Genomic DNA, 19,725 nt, shown 5'->3' with positions numbered 1-19,725 from the left:
TTCTCTGCTGCCAATGACTGGAACGAATTGCAAAAATCACTGAAGCTGGAGACTCATATCTCCCTCACTAACTTTAAGCATCAGCTGTCAGAGCAGCTTATCGATCACTGTACCTGTACACAGCCCATCTGTTAATAGAACACCCAACTACCTCATCCCCATATTGTTTTTTTGTTGTTGCTCTTTTGCACCCCAGAATCTCTACTTGCACATCATCATCTGCACATCCATCACTTTAGTGTTAATGCTGAATTGTAATTATTTCACCACTATGGCCTGTTTATTGCCTTAACTCCCTAACCTTTGCACACACTGTACATATATTTTCTATTGTGTTTTTGACTTTACGTTTGTTTATCCCATGTGTAACTCTATGTTGTTGTTTTTGTCGCACTGCTTTGCTTTATCTTGTCCAACTGATGCTCTCAACTGGCGTACCTGGTTCAATAAAGGTGAAATAAAAATTAAATAAAAAAAAACAGTAAGACCACTAAAATTTTCCGTTTTGTCACACAACACAATGCCACAGATGTCTCAAGTTTTAAGGGAGAGCACAATTAGCATGCTGACTGCAGGAATGTCCACCAGAGCTGTTGCCAGAGAATCAAATGTTAATTTCTCTACCATATGCCACCTCCAATGTTGTTTTAGAGAATTAGACAGTATTTCCAGCCAGCCTCACAACCGCAGGCCACGTTTAACCACGCCAGCCCAGGACCTCCACATCCGGCTTCTACACCTGGACAGCCACCCGGGCAGCCAATGAAACCGAGGAGCATTTCTGTCTATAATAAAGGCATTTTGTCAGGAAAAACAAATTCTGATTGGATGGGCCTTGCTCCCCAGTAGGTGGGCCTATGTCCTACATTTTACATTTACATGTTAGTCACTTAGCAGACGCTCTTATCCAGAGCGACTTACAGTAGTGAATGCATACATTTCATACATTTCTTTCTGTACTGGTACCCTGTGGGAATCAAACCCACAACCCTGGTGTTGCAAACACCATGCTCTACCAACTGAGCCACACGGGACCACCCATGGGTGCACCCCTGCCCAGTCATATGAAATCCATAGATTAGGGCCGAATGAATTTATTTCAACTGTTTGATTTAATTATATAAACTGTAACTTAGTCAAATTGTTGAAATTGTTGCATGTTGCATTTATATTTTTGTTCAGTATAGTTTGTAGAATCGGTTTGTACTCGGTTTGCAAATTACAGCCAGCACTCTGTTCAGAGGCGTTAAGTACTCTCTGCCACCAAACTCTACTGGTGTGTCTGATCCGTAACACCCTACATGAACCATATGTGAACCTCCAACGATTCAGTTACCATCCAACAATGTTTCCATCTGGTTTCACATGGTGTTGGTTACAATGTTATTTATTGCTAATTCTGTTATGGTCAGACATGCATAATGGATATGAGAAAGAAATTAACAGAACCTTTTCTACTGGCAAACGTGTCTTACAGAACAGTGGAGGCTCCTCAGAGGAGGAAGTGAATTTCATAAAAATAGTGAAACATAAAAAAACTAAAACTACACTAAATATACTCAAATGTCACCAAATAATTCATTAAAAACACACTGTTTTGCAATGAAGGTCTACGGTAGCCTCAACAGCACTCTGTAGGTAGCACCATGGTGTAGCCAGAGAGAAGCTAGTTTCCATCCTCTTCTTGGTACATTGACTTCAATACAAAACCAAGGAGGCTCAAGGTTCTCATCCCCTTCCATAGACTTACACAGTAATTATGACAACTTCCTCCAACCTATCAGAGCTCTTGCAGCATGAACTGACATGTTTTCCACCCAATCTAAGGATCAGAGAATGAGTCTAGTACTGAAAGCATAAGCTACCGCTAGCTAGCACTGCAGTGTATAAAATGTGGTGAGTAGTTAACTCAGAGAAAGACTAGTTGAACAGTTTTGAACAAATTAATGTCTTCAAAGTTGAAGGAGAAGAGAGAGTTCATTTATTTTTTTTTCACTTTCACTTATTTACCTAGCGAATACAGATACAGCTGAAGCCTGAAGTTGTCAGAAGGTGGGTGTAGCTGGTGCATGAAGTCAGGTGCAGGAGAGCAAAATGGACCGACCTCGGCGGAAGTCGTGACAGAAGTTCACATACGCCTTAGCCAAATATATTTAAACTCAGTTTTTCACAATCCCTGACATTTAATCCTTGTAAAAATTCCCTGTTTTAGGTCAGTTAGGATCACCACTTTAGTTTAAGAATGTGAAATGTCAGAATAATAGAGAATTATTTATTTCAGATTTACCAGTTGGTCAGAAGTTTACATACACTCAATTAGTATTTGGTAACATTGTCTTTAAATTGTTTAACTTGGGTCAAACGTTTTGTATAGCCTTCCACAAGCTTCCCACAATAAGTTGGGTGAATTTTGGCCCATTCCTCCTGACAGAGCTGGAGTAACCGAGTCAGGATTGGAGGCCTCCTTGCTCGCACACACTTTTTCAGTTCTGGCCAGAAATGTTCTGAAGGATTGAGGTCAGAGCTTTGTGACGGCCACTCCAATACCTTGACTTTTTTGTCCTTAAGTCATTTTGACACAACTTTGGAAGTATGCTTTGGGTCATTGTTCATTTGGAAGACCCATTGGCGACCAAGCTTTAACTTCCTGACTGATGTCTTGAGATGTTGCTTCACTATATCCACATATTTTCCTTCCTCTGATGCCATCTATTTTGTGAAGTGCACCAGTCCCTCCTGCAGCAAAGCACCCCACAACATGATGCTGCCACCCCTGTGCTTCACGGTTGGGATGGTGTTCATCGGCTTGCAAGCCTCCAACTTTTTCCTCCAAACATAATGATTGTGATTATGGCCAAACAGTTCTATTTTTGTTTCATCAGACCAGAGGACATTTCTCCAAAAAGTATGGTCTTTGTCCCCATGTGCAATTGCAAACCGTAGTCTGGCTTTTTAATGGTGGTTTTGTAGCAGTGGCTTCTTCCTTGCTGAGCGGCCTTTCAGGTTATGTCGATATAGGACTCGTTTTACTGTGGATATTGATACTTTTGTACCTGTTTCCTTCAGCATCTTCACAAGGTCCTTTGCTGCTGTTCTGTGATTGATTTGCACTTTTCCCACTAAAGTACTTTCATCTCTAGGAGATAGAACGCATCTTCTTCCTGGGCGGTATAACAGCTGCGTGGTCCCATGGGGCTTATACTTGCGTACTATTTTTACAGATGAACGTGTTTCTACAGATGAACGTGGTACCTTCAGGAGTTTGGAAATTGCTCCCAAGGATGAACCAGACTTCTGGATGTCAACAATTGTTTTCTGAGGTCTTGGCTGATTTCTTTTGATTTTCCCATGATGTCAAGCAAAGAGGCACTGAGTTTGAAGGTAGGCCTTGAAATTCATCCACAGGTACACCTCCAATTGACTCAAATTATGTCAATTAGCCTATCAGAAGCTTCTAAAGCCATGACATTATTTCTGGAATTTTCCATTTTTTTTAAAGGCACAGTCAACTTAGTGTATGTAAACTTCGGACCCACTGGAAATGTGTGTGGTGGATGAATCAGAATTAGTTGTTAACATAGATAATTAAGATGTTTTATTTGCATAATATACTTATGTGAGATACTTGTCATTAGAATGTATCCCTTTGGATAATGAATGTTGGCAGTTGCACTTTTCCCTTAGCTGGGGCTCAGTCACTTGGGGCCCAGAGAGGGGAAAGGTCAGGCTTGTCTTTTACATGTCCCTGGTGCTATGCAGAATATCAGAAAGGGAAGAGGACAGGATGGAACATTGTCTTCATATGTGAATGTGTTTTTACCTATTCTTAAACCATGTGAAGGGATGGCGTGATTAATGGGGAACCAATTACTTGTCTCCACAATGTCTGTGCGCAAGTCACTCCCCTCAGTGAGCTTGTCCAGGAGTGGGATCAAGAGGGGGTTTACTTGAGATGGGAGTATCTAGAGTTGACAATTGATATATGGCATTGTATGAGTTAGTGTTTTTGTACTATGAAGTACCAGGAACGAGATTAGAACCTCGTCTTGGGGACCAAACTGAACGATAATTTATAGTGAATGTTATCTGGCTAAGGGATACTCCTTTCTCAAATATAAAGTCCCTTTGTGAACTGTTTCTAAGATCTGTGGTTCATCATGTTGGTTGACAGGGGTGTATTTTGGCTATAAAAGATCTTTGTACTTTTGTGTAGTCACTTTTCAATGGTTCATTAGAGATAGCGCATCATTGAAAGTCAAAGTGCTTTTGCAAAAGCTCTTATTATTAAAGATGTAGTTTAAGTATAACTCTGACTGGTGTGTGAAGTTTGTAACTCTCCTCATTTGGTAATGCAGAAATTAGCCACCACAAGTGATACAGTGAATTCTAAGTGAAACAATCTGTCTATAAACAATTGTTGGAAAAATGACTTGTGTCATGCTTAAAGTAGATGTCCTAACTAACTTGCCAAAACTATAGTTTGTTATCAAGAAATTTGTGGAGTGGTTGAAAAATGAGTTTTAATGACTACAACCTAAGTGTATGTAAACCTCTGACTTCAAATGTAGCTAGTTTAGCCTGCTCAAACAACCGGCTCAAACCGAGAGGGATGCTATGTTAGTTAGCTGGCTATGGCTATCCAACACTGGAACTCTTCAGTCAAGGTAAGCTTTTGGTGTTATTCATTTATTGCCATCGGGGCCCGCCGTTGTAACTGCTAAAATACTTGCTGACAGTACACTGTACTGCATGATTGTAGTGGGTTTACTAACGTGTTAGTTCTAGTAGCTATGTTGACTATGATGTTATCTAATATGGTGACAACGATGTAGGGGGTTTGTAGCAGATATGATATGAAGGTTTGGCTTGAAAAGGTTTTTTCGCCTGGTGACAGACAGCTGATGTGTTGTGCATTGAAGTCCACAAGCGAAAGGAACATTTGAGAGGATATTGTGTAGATGCCAGAAGGAATTATACAATGAGTAAAGGGATCATGCTGTTTGTATTTGGCTGCTATGAAAGTGAACTGTGTTTGTGTGTGATCAGGTGTATGTTCTTTCCATCGATGCTGTTAAAAAACATTCCTAAATGGAAGTAAACGGAACGAAACTGGGAAAAGCATCCCTGAATTTGTCCGATAGAAATCCTCGTTTGTAACTGTTCGACTAATGATTACACCCTAGATCAGCTAGGTGCAGGCAAGAGTGTGCAAAATGGTATTGAATGTGTCACTGTCTGTCACTTTGATTATTCAAATTTTTCTCTCGACATGTGTACCTATGTTGTAAACTTTCATTCATAGGCTAGATTTAACAACCTGATGATGGATATGAGCAGTGGAACAGACGGCTTACAAGTCCTCAACTGGCAGCTTCATTAAATTGTACCCGCAAAATACCAGTCTCAATGTCGACAGCAAAGAGGCGACCCCGGGATTTACTCTGTCCAGTGTATGTGTTCTTTTGCCCATCTTAATCTATAAATCTTAGAATGACAATATTACATTTTAAAAATGTTTTTGAATAGTAATTTAGTCAATTGTAGCGCTGTTTCACCGGATGCATTTGAGGGAAAATAGTTAGTCAACGTCACGCGCTGATGTAAAATGCTGTTTTTATATATAAATATGAACTTTATCGAACAAAAGAATGCATGTATTGTGTAACATGATGTCCTAGGAGTGTCATCTGATGAAGATTGTCAAAGGTTAGTGCTGCATTTAGCTGTTTTTTGGTTATTTGTGATGCATGTGGTTGGTCGGAAAATGGCTATGTGGCTACTTTTACGATATACTCCTCTAACATAATCTAATGTTTTGCTTTAGCTGTAAAGCCTTTTTGAAATCGGACAACGTGGTTCGATTCAGGAGAGGTGTATCTATAAAACGATATAAAATAGTCCTATATTTGAAAAAAATACAAATTTAATTTTGTTAAGAATATGGCGATAGGATTTTTCGCTGGATGTTGATCCCGCATACGGGACGGAGACCGTCAAGAGGTTTTAACCTGTTGGGGATAGGGGGCAGTATTTGCACGGCCGGATAAAAAACGTACCCGATTTAATCTGGTTACTACTCCTGTCCAGTAACTAGAATATGCATATAATTATTGGCTTTGGATAGAAAACACCCGAAAGTTTCTAAAACTGTTTGAATGGTGTCTGTGAGTATAACAGAACTCATATGGCAGGCAAAAACCTGAGAAGATTCCTTACAGGAAGTGGCCTGTCTGACCATTCCTTGAGCTTCTTGACTCTGTTTATCGAAGACTGAGGATCTTTGCTGTAACGTGACACTTCCTACGGCTCCCATAGGCTCTCAGAAGGCGGGAAAAAGCTGAATGATGTAATTACAGCCCCAGGCTGAAACACATTAGCGCTTTTGGCAAGTGCTCTATCAGAGGACAATGGGCTTAGGCGCGTGCACGAGTCGACCCCATGCTTTTATTTTCTTTCGTCTTTTATCCTAAACACAGATTCCCGGTCGGAATATTATCGCTTTTTTACGAGAAAAATGGCATAAAAATTGATTTTAAACAGCGGTTGACATGCTTCGAAGTACGGTAATGGAATATTTAGAATTTTTTGGTCACGAGATGCGTCGTGCTTGTCACCCTTCTTTACCATTCGGATAGTGTCTTGAACGCACGAACAAAACAGAGGATATTTGGATATAACTATGGATTATTTGGGACCAAACCAACATTTGTTATTGAAGTAGAAGTCCTGGGAGTGCATTCTGACGAAGAACACCAAAGGTAATAACATTTTTCTTATAGTAAATCTGACTTTGGTGAGTGCTAAACTTGCTGGGTGTCTAAATAGCTAGCCCTGTGATGCCGGGCTATCTACTCAGAATATTGCAAAATGTGCTTTCACCGAAAAGCTATTTTAAAATTGGACATATCGAATGCATAGAGGAGTTCTGTATCTATTATATTATTCTTAAAATAATTGTTATGCTTTTTGTGAACGTTTATCGTGAGTAATTTAGTAATTTTTTTGTAAATTCACCGGACGTTTGCGAGGGTATGCTAGTTCTGAACGTCACATGCTAATGTAAAAAGCTGGTTTTTTATATAAATATGAACTTGATTGAACAAAACATGCATGCATTGTATAACATAATGTCCTAGGTGTGTCATCTGATGAAGATCATCAAAGGTTAGTGCTGCATTTAGCTGTGGTTTGGGTTTTTGTGACATTATATGCTAGCTTGACAAATGGGTGTCTGATTATTTCTGGCTGGGTACTCTGCTGACATAATCTAATGTTTTGCTTTCGTTGTAATGCCTTTTTGAAATCGGACAGTGTGGTTAGATTAACGAGAGTCTTGTCTTTAAAATGGTGTAAAATAGTCATATGTTTGAGAAATTGAAGTAATAGCATTTCTAAGGTATTTGAATAACGCGCCACAGGATTCCACTGGCTGTTACGTAGGTGGGACGATTTCGTCCCGCCGACCCTAGAGAGGCTAACATCTCTTGAAAGCACCTGTAATGCCAGATTTAAAAATAACTTTACTGGTTAATCACACTTTGCGATAAAAGGGAATGCGATACTCAGAAAAATAGGCTACCGTTACAGGTCAGCGCCATCTTGGAACAATCGCATATCAAATCTACTCTTGTATACTATTGTCAATATTCCCTTACCTTTGATTATCTTTATCAGAAGGCACTTCTAGGCATCCCAGGTCCACAACAAATGTATTTTAGTTCGAAAAAGTTAATCCTTTATGTCCCAATAGCTTGTTGTATTGGGACATAAGTTCGTTCAAACATGTCAAACGTTGTATAACATAAATCTTTAGGGCATTTTTCAACCAGAGCTCCAATAATATTCAAGGGCGATGTTTGCATTGTCTTTCTAAACGTTTCGAAAGGGGAGGGTAGCCAGGGGCGCCGGCGTCATAATGGTGATGGCCCTCCCCATGTGACCACTTTCCACAGACTCTCATTCTGTCAGTTTTCACAGTAGGAGACTCAAACCATTTTGTAAAGACTGGGGACATCTAGTGGAAGCAATAGGAAGTGCTCAATGAACCATAGCTCACGGTGTGATTTATAGGCAAAGTGATGAAGTTGAGTCCACAATTCAGAATTCCACATCCTGTTACAATCTGTCTCGGGGTTTTGACTGCCATATGAGTTCTGTTATACTCACAGACACCATTCAAACAGTTTTAGAAACTTTAGGGTGTTTTCTATCCAACAGTATTAATTATATGCATATCCTAGCTTCTGAGTTTGAGTAGGAGGCCGTTTAAAATGGGCACGATTTTTTTTTCAAAAAGCGCTGTAGCGCCCCCTATCCTAGGCGAATCAAGAAGATAAGTACCAAAGTATAACTTTAGAAGCATGCCAAAGCATGTCATCTCTCAAACCATAAGAATAACAGCAGTGCAATCCTCTATTGGAAAACGGAGATCAACATGAAGTTAAAGGGTTCTCAAACTTTTTTGACCCTCGACTCCATTTTGATTTCTCCCGACACCAACCGTGTAAAAAAAAATATGTAATTAACAGCCAATGTTTAATTTTATAATTGGGGCTTTGGCAGTCAATTGTAAAACATTCTAACAGTATTTCTAATTGTATTCTCAACTCACAATTGTATACTTTTAATGTGGGGCTATGACAGTCAATTACAAATTACTCTGACTTAATTTCTCTTATCTCACCACCACTAATGAGATGGGTGTGCTTGATCCATGATGTGTGGGAGCTTCTCAAAGTCAGGGGGCGTGGCACCTTATCTCTCCTGTCTCATCGGACCAAGATCAATATTTGTTTATAACGCTGACAAGAACACTGAATCAGCGTACCATGAGTTTTAATGCTCAAAAGGAGAAAACACAGTATTTGCTTTGAGACAGGAACCAAAACTCCTCCATACTGACCCGTGAATGCGTTTTCTGCAGCATTCGGTCACATGACAGCTCGATCAGCTGTTCAATTTCACTTACCGGCATGTGAACTGAGCCAGAATCACAGTCAAACGGATCAAGCTGATTCGGTCACTCATCTGCGGATTTTTTTTGTAATTCCCCTGCATGCTTGCATTTAGTCCGTTAATTTTCCTAAATATGTCTGTTACATAGGCAAGGAGGCATATTTTTATATTCATTACACAAAAAGCCAACAATGTCTGTTTTTACATCCATTGCGAATGATATCAATTCCTCCCTCAATTCGCAAAATCTTTCCAAAACTCTCCCCCTTGATAACCACCAAGCCTCTGTGTGAAATAGAACACTGTCATGCTCTGATCCCATATCTCCACATAGTTTTGCAAACAGGCGTGCACAATGTAGTTTACAATCAAAGTTACCTGTTGCATGCCTCTGAGTTCTGAGATCAGCTCTTTTGCCACCAGTTGCTCTCGGTGTATCCATTATAGCTCAGTGGTGCATCATACAATGCATCCATATGGCAAAGGGAGACATAGTCATAACTAGAGTGTAGAGGCCTGCCCGCCGTCCCGTGAATACTGGAGCCCCATCTGTGCAACAGCCCACCATTCGATCCCATGGAATCTGTTTTTTGTCAATATAGTCAAGCAGTAGACTGAACATGAACAATGAACATCCCCTTTGCCGTTTCATGCTTGGAAATCATGAGACAGAACAATATGTCCTAGTGAACAGCATCCTCCGACATGTAGCGAACGAATGTCAATGCATCTCGGCCCTCACAGCTAACGTCCATTTGGAGAGCATAAGGTGGGGAGTTTGAGTCGTTCAGTCAGAGTTTCCTCTTGATTGCTTGCTATAGCATCAGTTCTTAGTTTGTAGCTCAGTTGGTAGAGCATGGTGTTTGCAACACCAGGGTTGTGGGTTTGATTCCCACGGGGGGCCAGCACAGAAAAAAAAAAAAAGAAATGTATGCATTCACTACTGTAAGTCGCTCTGGATAAGAGCGTCTGCTAAATGACTAAAATGTAAATGTAGTTTCACAGAGTTATCTGACAAAAGTATTGATGTGAGTTTCTGATCCTCTGTCTCCCCACACACTGTTTTCACCATATCAATTGAGTCCGGTTTAACCAAAGTCTCTAAAATAGTGTGTGATTTCATAGTGTAGATGGCCAAGCCATTCACCGTGGGAATGATTCCAGTGCAATGGTCAAGAATGGCCTTTTCCCACGATCTAATGGCGTTCTCTAGTTGAATTTTAACTTTTCGATTTGAATAAGTTTCATTGAGATTTTTAAGGTTAACCACATTACAATGATTGCAAATCAAATCAAATTGTATTGGTCGCATACATGTGTTTAACAGATGTTATTGCGAGTGTAGCGAAATGCTTGTGTTTCTAGCTCCGACAGTGCAGTAATATCTAACAAGTAATATCTAACAATTTAACAACATACACCCAGTACACAGAAATCTAAGTAAAGGAATGGAATTAAGAATATATAATATATGGACGAGCAATGTCAGAGTGGCATAGACTAAGATACAGTAGAATAGTACAGAATACAGTATATACATATGAGATGAGTAATACATAGACTAAGATACAGTAGAATAGTATAAAATACAGTATATACATATGAGATGAGTAATACATAGACTAAGATACAGTAGAAAGGTATAGAATACAGTATATACATATGAGATGAGTAATACATAGACTAAGATACAGTAGAATAGTATAAAATACAGTATATACATATGAGATGAGTAATACATAGACTAAGATACAGTAGAAAGGTATAGAATACAGTATATACATATGAGATGAGTAATGCAAGATATGTAAACATTAAAGTGACTAGTGTTCCATTTTATTCAAGTGGCCAGTGATTCCAAGTCTGTGTATATAAGCAGCAGCCTGTATGTGCTAGTGATGGCTATTTAACAGTCTGATGGCCTTGAGATAGAAGCTGCTTTTCAGTCTCTCTGTCTCAGCTTTGATGCAACTGTAATGACCTCGCCTTCTGGATGATAGCGGGGTGAACAGGCAGTGGCTCGGGTGGTTGTTGTCCTTGATGATCTTTTTGGCCTTCCTGTGACATCAGGAGCTGTAGGTGTCCTGGAGGGCAGGTAGTTTGGCCCCGGTGATGTGTCCTGGGGAGCCCTGCGGTTGCGGGCGGTGCAGTTGCCATACCAGGGGGTGATACAGCCCAACAGGATGCTCTCAATTGTGCATCATTAAAAGTTGAGGGTTTTAAGTGACCATTTTGGGAGACAAAGACGACGTTATAATATTTTTAAATATATGTATATATATATTACCAGGATTTTGGAAATTCTCCCATGACCCCACTGTGACACCACTGTGTGACAGTAGTAAAGGACAAATGTTATATTTTATCAAATCATTTATTTATATATTTTTTGATACATAAAGAGGTCCTAAAATTCCAAATCAAATAGCTCAATGATCCATAGTATGACCATCTTAAAACAATTCCATATGTCAAATGTATCTTTTATGATGACAATAACACCCTTATTTAGTGTTTGATTTGAAATTTAGACGATAGCAGCTTCTAAAAAAAAGTTTCAAGCCAAATTAGATAAAATGTTCTTTGAGGTGTTTTACAGTGACTCTGACTTTCGCTGTAGTATTCAGAGGACTGACTATTTTAGGAATAAAATAAAAACTATGGCAAATTGTTGTGTAGTTTGCAGAACATTTTATATAAAACATTTTGCATTGACTATTTCCCCCAACCTAAGTATGCTGTGCTGCCCGCAAATTCTGAAACATTGCAGGCCTATTTAAGACATTTGAAATTACCAGGTGAACTGTCTTTTCTACCATTACGTTCTAATGTATCCAACATTGGTCTTTATTAAGTTTGCAGGAAGTTAAGCACATTCTTAAGTCAAGTAACATTTCTATAAATGGCCACTTTTTGTGAAAACTGACACACGATTTGGGCAATTTTTTGTACTTCCCAGCGTTTGTAAATGAGGCCCCTGTCCTCTGCCACATGCTCCTCATCCCTCAGCCCAGTAAGTGTAACATAAATGTCTGTTTGACCATTAGAGTTATTGATGGTTAGGATGGGGGTCATTGTACAAGCTGTGGGCAGCATATGCTCTTCCACTGTTCTTCAACAGTCAACAAGGGGTTTGTGGACCTTGCTTGTGTCCAAAATGGCACCCTATTCACTATGAGCTCTGGTCAAAAGTAGGGCTGTATAGGGAAGAGGGTCCCATATGGGGCGCACACTACATACATTTGTTAAAGGCCATGCTGAGTGTCTTGCAGTTGAATAATAGGAGTTTTATTCCACATTATTAAATGTAAACCAAGAAACATGAACCACATCAGAGTTACAGAAATAAACTCTTCATGCACTGTCACGTCCTGACCAGTATAGGGGTTATTTGTTATTGTAGTTTGCTCAGGACGTGGCAGGGGGTGTTTGTTTTATGTGGTTCAGGGTGTGTTTTCTGTATGTGTTTAGGTAGAGGGGTATTTGATTTTTAGTCCTGGGTTTGTTAGTCATTGTTCTATGTTAGTATATTTCTATGTCCTATCTAGTCTTTTGTATTTCTATGTTTAGTTTATTGGGGTTGGACCTTCAATTGGAGGCAGCTGGTTATTGTTGCCTCTGATTGAGGGTCCTATAATTAGGAGTTTGTTTTTCATGTTTTTTTTTGTGGGAGATTGTTCTTGTTTAGCTGTTTGCCTGACGAGACTATCCAGTTCGTTTGTGTTTTTGGATACTTTTTATGTGTTTTCCTTCTTGTGACGACCCTCCCGCTCTGTCTGCTGTATTTTCTCTCTTTGCTCTTGTTCCTTATTAGGATGCCAGTGGGCGGAGTTGGAAGGGTCGTCAGCTTGATGGGAAACACCTGGGCTCGGGTGTGTCCCAGGATAAATAGACCTCTTCCACAGTCATTGGGGAGACTCTCTCCCCGCAGACACCTTGTTTTTGGTTGTGCTAGTTATGGTATCGAATAAATATATATTTTTGATACTCCTTGTCTCCACGTTGTCTCCCTTTTGTTGCGAACCCTGAGCCGGTTCGTAACAAGTGGGGGCTCATCCGGGATCTTGAACTTGTGTTTGGGAGAAAACGTGGAGGTATGTTAACTTGAGGTGCTTTGTTTGTTAGTTTGAGTTGGTGCTCAGTACTGGTTGCCTTTGTTTGTTTGGTTTGTGTGCTAGGTTGGAGAGAGTACATTGGTTAGTTTCCAGGTCCTGCCTAGCCTGAAAACGCTTGTTCTACTCGCTGTTGGAACATTGGTCTGAGGTGAGTACAATCAGCTGTGTACCTCAGTGGGAGATTTGGATAGGGTAGTGAAACTTACTACCCGGAGCTATAGCCTTTTTCCCCTGATAGGTTTAGCGACGTGTTTCATTTTGGAATATGTTGGGCATTGTTAATGTTATTTTTGTGTGGTGTCTGTGGACTGAGCAGTTGTCTCGGGAACACATCCGTGGCTTGGTGGAATCTACCAGCGTGCTGGGGGGTTACTTCCTCGCCAGCGGGCTACAGTGCATAATTACCCATCTGCATGAAGACTAGGGTTGAGTTATTGTAGGTTTTGGGGAAGCTCCATATCTCATCTCTTTTCTGTGGTACCAGTGTGATTGTTTTTTCTCTTGTTGTGGTCTGGTGTGCTCAGAGGGGTTGAGTGAGATTTTTTTTTCCCTTTCTTCTCTCTCTCTGACTATGGCGTCTAATGTAGGCAAGTTCATTCGCTTTACATCAGAGGAACTGTTAGACTTATGTACTAAAGAACAGCTGTTGAAGGTTGCTGAACACTACAAAATTGAAATTAGTGATAAACGTCTAAAAAATTCTATTAGGTTAATATTGAAGGCCAATCTGATGGAGAGTGGTATTCTTGACGTTACCACTGGGGCAGCCTCTGCTGAGGACTCGCCGTCTCCCCGATATGTCACAATTACCGCTCCATCGGTTAGTCCTAGTAATCTTCTTTTTGAACAGCAGAAAGAGCTGCTTCTGTTACAGCAAGAGCACGATCGTAAGAAGCTAGAGTACGATCGTGTAAAATATGAAAAGGAATTGGAATTTAAACAGGATATGGAGCGTGCAGATCGTGTACAATATGAAAAGGAATTGGAATTTAAACAGGATATGGAGCGTGCAGATCGGTTGAAAAATGAAAAGGAATTGGAATTTAAACAGGATATCGAGCGTGCTAAAATCAAGCTGCAACAAGAGCGACTAGAGTTGGTTAGGGAAGGAAAGCTCTCAGGAGAGAGTTTGCTCTGGGAAGGTGACGCAGATTTACTTAGGAATCGTTCCTCTTGTGGTCGTGCCCCGGACACATTTGACATTGTTGGGAATTTACGGTTGTTGCCTCAGTTTAATGAAAGGGACCCTGAGACATTCTTTTTGTTGTTTGAGCGTGTTGCTAACGCTAGGAGTTGGCCTGATTCTGATCGCGCTTTGATGTTGCAGAGTGTGCTGACTGGTAAAGCGCAGGAAGCATATTCAGCTCTTAGTGTAGCCGACAGTGTCATTTATGATAAGGTTAAAACGGCGGTGTTACAGATTTACGAATTGGTTCCTGAGGCTTACCGGCAACGATTTAGAACTTTAAAAAGGGATGATAAACAAACTCATGTTGAGTTTGCGCGAAAATTATCTTCACAGTTTAATCGCTGGTGTTCCGCCTCTGCGGTTATGACTTTTCAAGGGCTGTGTGATCTGATTATGCTAGAGCAATTTAAGGACACAATTCCTGATTATATAGCGACGTATATTAACGAACGAAAAGTAAAGACTGTCGCTGAAGCTGCGGTTCTGGCAGACGAATATGTTTTGACTCACAAAAGTGTTTTTGTAGAACCCCGTACTTGGAGTAAGTGGGGGCGTTCGGAGCGATTTGAGCCATGCTCACAGAGATACTCTGGTTCACGGGCAGAGTTTTATTCAACTAGGGTTGAGCCTGATTCCCGTGGTAAAACTGACTTTGGTCAAGAGTGTCACTACTGTCAAGGCTCAGGTCATTGGAAAAACGAATGTCCGGTTCTCAGGTCTAGGGGTAAATTCAGTACGTGTGCTAACGTTAAATCTAGGCCTACGGCGTTAGCTGCGTCTGTTCCACATCAGTTTACTCCGGAAACATTGTCTCAGGCCCAGGGCCATGTGAAAGTTCATATTGACCCAGGCTATTTACCTTTCGTTACGGAGGGTTTTGTGTCTATGTTAGGAAGTAAGAACCTAGTGCCAGTGAAGATCCTACGAGACACAGGTGCCTCGGAATCGTTTGTGTTGGAATCTGTGTTACCCTTCTCTGCTGAGACTGATTCTGGGAATAGTGTTCTAATTAGGGGAGTAGGTTTGAACAATCTGTAAGTTCCATTGCATAGACTAATGTTGGATTGTGGACTGGTGAAAGGTGAGGTTGTTGTGGGGGTGCGTCCTTCGTTGCCTATTGAGGGTATCGACGTTATCCTTGGGAATAACTTGGCTGGCGAATGTGTGTGGCCTGTCGTGTTTCCATCTCTAGTGGTTTCCACTAAACCGTCACTTGTAGGGATTCCTGATGAGAGTGAGCAGAGGTTCCCAGCGGTGTTCTCTGCGGGTACAGTGACGCGGTCTATGAGCCATGGTGACCTGGTCCCTGCTCCGGTAAATGAGAATACCACCAAGAAGTCTCTCACTGTTTTCCCTGTTATTCCGTTGTCTGTACTCCTCTCCGATCTAAACAATGCGCCACGGACTGACCCCACATTAGAAGAGTTGCGTGACCAAGTTGTGCCTGTGGAACAGTTGGGAGATGTCGCACATGGTTATTTTCCCCAAGAGGATGTTCTGATGAGAAAGTTGGTGTCTATAGGGGACGGTAAACCTGTTCGTTTGGCTGATAACGTTGCTTCCCTTGGTTCTGTTAATGCTAGGTCTGTGCATGAGGAAAAAAATGTTCCTGGTCCCGATGAATGCATACTGCAGGGTAGATTGAAGAATTCTGAGACACTGGATATTTTGGATAGCCCTTTTACTCAGCTACCTGTTGATGGGCGGAAAGAGCTGGTTGGTCTGATTCGGAAAATTCCAGGTTTGTTTTCTGTGACACCTACACGTACAAACTTGATAGAGCATGATATTGACACTGGAAATGCTGACCCCATTCGTCAGCGGTTCTATAGAGTCTCTGTAGAGAAACTGCGTTGTCTGGATGCTGAGGTCAGGTACATGCTGGAGAGTAAGATAGCAGAGCCTTCTTTCTCTAGTTGGGCTTCTCCCTGTATCTTGGTCAGTAAAACGGATGGAACGGACCACCGTAATGTAAACGGAGTTACTAAGCCGGATTAATTTCCTCTTCCTTAGATGGAGGATGGCGTTGATCAAGTCGGTGCAGCTAAGTTTGTGAGCAAATTTGACCTATTATTGTGCCATTGGCAGGTGCCACTGACGAGTAGGGCATATGACATTTTTTGCCTTTATTACACCCTCTAGTCTGTACTCGTATTCGTTATGAGTTTAGTGACTATGAATCGTTGGTGTGACTATGAATCGTTGGGAAATGTTGTTTGCGTTTGTAGCTGATGTGGTCTCTTGTGTGCCCTGTTCCTGAGTGTTATGTGAGTGATCATTGTTTGGGTTGTCATGTTCTAACTTTCCTGTCTGTTCCCTCCTGGTCTTGTGTTCTCCTTTCCTCTTAAATGTTGCTTCCCTTATATATAAAGGTTGCTGAGGACTGGGGAGAAGGAGGTTGGTTGGGGCAAGTGGAAGGTGAACATGTAACCTCTTGTAAATTTGAGACGCAGAGGTCTGTGAAAATTTGGGGTTGAGAGCCCTGTTAGTTTCTTTTCCAAAAAGTTTAACCGTTATCAGTTGAACTACTCGGTCATTGAAAAAGAAGCGCTAGCACTCATTTGGGCACTATAACACTTTGAAGTGTATGTTGGGTCAGGAGTAATACCTAGTGTGGTCTACACCGACCATAACCCTCTCACCTTTTTCAGGTCCATGATGTGTCCTAATCAGAGGATAATGAGATGGTGTTTATTTTTACAATCCTTCCATCTAAATGGGAGGCATATCCGGGGAACTGATAACGTGATTGCTGATGCGCTCTCTCGTGCGCCCTGTTCCTGAATATTTATGTGACTGACCGTTGTCGTGTTCTGTCGTTCCTGTCTGTTCCCTCCTGGTCTCGTTTTCTTCTTTCCTCTTAAAAGTTGCTTCCTGTGTAAAGGTTGCTGAGGTAGGGAGGAGGAGGAGGCTGGTTGTAGCAGAGGGAACTGTAAACACGTAACCCCTTTTCAATTTGGGAGGCAGAGGCTGGTGCGTTGTTCCGGGGTCCTTGTTGGTCCCCGGTTTTATGGGGGGGGGTGTGACGACCCTCCCACTCTGTCTGCCGTATTCTCTCTTTGTTCTTGTTTCTTTATTAGGAGGCCGGTGGGCGGAGTTGGAAGGGTCGTCAGATAAATGGGAAACACCTGGGCTCGGGTGTGTCCCAGGATAAATGGACCTCTTCCACAGTCATTGGGGAGACTCTCTCCACACAGACACCTTGTTGATTTTGGTTGTGTAGTTTTGTGTTTTTTTTGGTTATTTGCTTTGGCACCTTCAACACCCTGCATTATTACATTCAAGTATGCAAAACACTCACTTACACTACTGATTACTGATTACACATGCCATTGTTAACTTCTTAGTTACTTTATTTAATAAATATATATTTTTGTTACCCTTTGTCTCCACGTTGTCTCCCTTTTGTTGCGAACTCTGAGCCGGTTCGTAACACAATGGTGAGAGACTTGTTTCTGGAAAGATGGATATTTAAAAGTAGAAGCTTGAATTGTTTGGGCACAGACCTGGATAGTATGACAGAACTCTGCAGGCTATCTCTGCAGTAGATTACAACTCCGCCCCCTTTGGCAGTTCTATCTCTTCGGAAAATGTTATAGTAAGGGATGGACATTTCAGAATATTTGGTGGCCTTCCTAATCTAGGATTCAGGACATCCGGGTTGGCGGAGTGTGCTAAAGCAGTGAATAAAACAAACTTAGGCACGAGGCTTCTAATGTTAACATGCATGAAACCAAGGCTTTTACAGAAGTCAACAAATGAGAGCACCTGGGGAATGAGAGTGGAGCTAGGGGCTGCAGGGCCTGGGTTAACCTCTACATTACCAGAGGAACAGAGGAGGAGTAGGATAAGGGTATGGCTAAAGGCTATAAAAACTGGTCATCTAGTGCGTTCGGAACAGAGTGTAAAAGGAGCAGATTTCTGGGTGTGGAAGAATAGATCCAAGGCATAATGTACAGGCAAGGGTATGGTAGGATGTGAATACAGTGAGGGTAAACCTAGGCATTGAGTGACGATGAGAGAGGTTTTGTCTCTAGAGGCACCATTTAAGCAGGTGAGGTCACTGCATGTGTGGGGGGTGGAACAAAAGTGCTAGCTAAGGCATATTGAGCAGGGCTGGAGGCTCTACAGTGAAATAAGACAATAATCACTAACCAAAACAGCAATAGACAAGGCATATTGACATTAGGGAGAGGCATGTGTAGCCGAGTGATCATAGGGTCCAGGGAGTAGCTAGGCGAGCTGGAAACACGGCAATTCGGACAGCTAGTGGGTCGGGGCTAGCAGGCTAGCAGATAAGGAACGTTGGGGGACGTCCCAATGGAAGAGCCTGTTGAAACCCCCTCTGACCGTTACGTTGGCAGACCAGTCATGATGGATTGGCGGGGCTCCGTGTTAAAAGTAAAAGGGTCCAGGCCAATTGGCAAAATAGGTATTGTAGCCCAAGTATTGGCTGATGGACCTCTTCAGCTAGCAGGGAGATGGGCCTAGCTCCAGGCTAGCTCCAGGCTAACTGGTGCTTACTTCGGGACAGAGAAGTTAGCCAGGAGTAGCCACTCGGAGGCTCATACCTTGCAGTAGGAGTCCGGAGATGTGGTAGAGAGAAAAGCAGTCCGATATACTCTGGGTTGATATCGCGCTGTGCATACTGGCAGGAATTGCCCGGGCTGAGGCTGACTGATGTCCGAGTTAACGGTGATGACCGCTAGCAGTGGCTAACTGACTATTAGCTAGTAGCTAGTTAGCTGGCTAGCTACTGATGGGGGTTCCAGTTCTAAAGTGTAAAAAATAGCAGATCCGTACCACTTTGTGTGAGGCGGTTTGCAGGAGAGTATGTTTAGTCCGTAGATGGAAATTGAGATAAAAAAAATTATAAAAAATATATTTGAAATATAAATGAAGAAAACGATATACACTGCTCAAAAAAATAAAGGGAACACTTAAACAACACAATGTAACTCCAAGTCAATCACACTTCTGTGAAATCAAACTGTCCACTTAGGAAGCAACACTGATTGACAATAAATTTCACATGCTGTTGTGCAAATGGAATAGACAACTATAAAGGAGTGGTTCTGCAGGTGGGGACCACAGACCACTTCTCAGTTCCTATGCTTCCTGGCTGATGTTTTGGTCACTTTTGAATGCTGGCGGTGCTTTCACTCTAGTGGTAACATGAGACGGAGTCTACAACCCACACAAGTGGCTCAGGTAGTGCAGCTCATCCAGGATGGCACATTAATGCGAGCTGTGGCAAGAAGGTTTGCTGTGTCTGTCAGCGTAGTGTCCAGAGCATGGAGGCCGTACCAGGAGACAGGCCAGTACATCAGGAGATGTGGAGGAGGCCGTAGGAGGGCAACAACCCAGCAGCAGGACCGCTACCTCCACCTTTGTGGAAGGAGGAGCAGGAGGAGCACTGCCAGAGCCCTGCAAAATGACCTCCAGCAGGCCACAAATGTGCATGTG

Source organism: Salmo trutta, chromosome 13, assembly GCF_901001165.1.
Source record: "Salmo trutta chromosome 13, fSalTru1.1, whole genome shotgun sequence".
In the NCBI taxonomy this organism is placed as follows: domain Eukaryota; kingdom Metazoa; phylum Chordata; class Actinopteri; order Salmoniformes; family Salmonidae; genus Salmo; species Salmo trutta.
The sequence above is the reverse complement of the archived record's forward strand: the minus strand, read 5'-3'. Positions refer to the sequence as shown.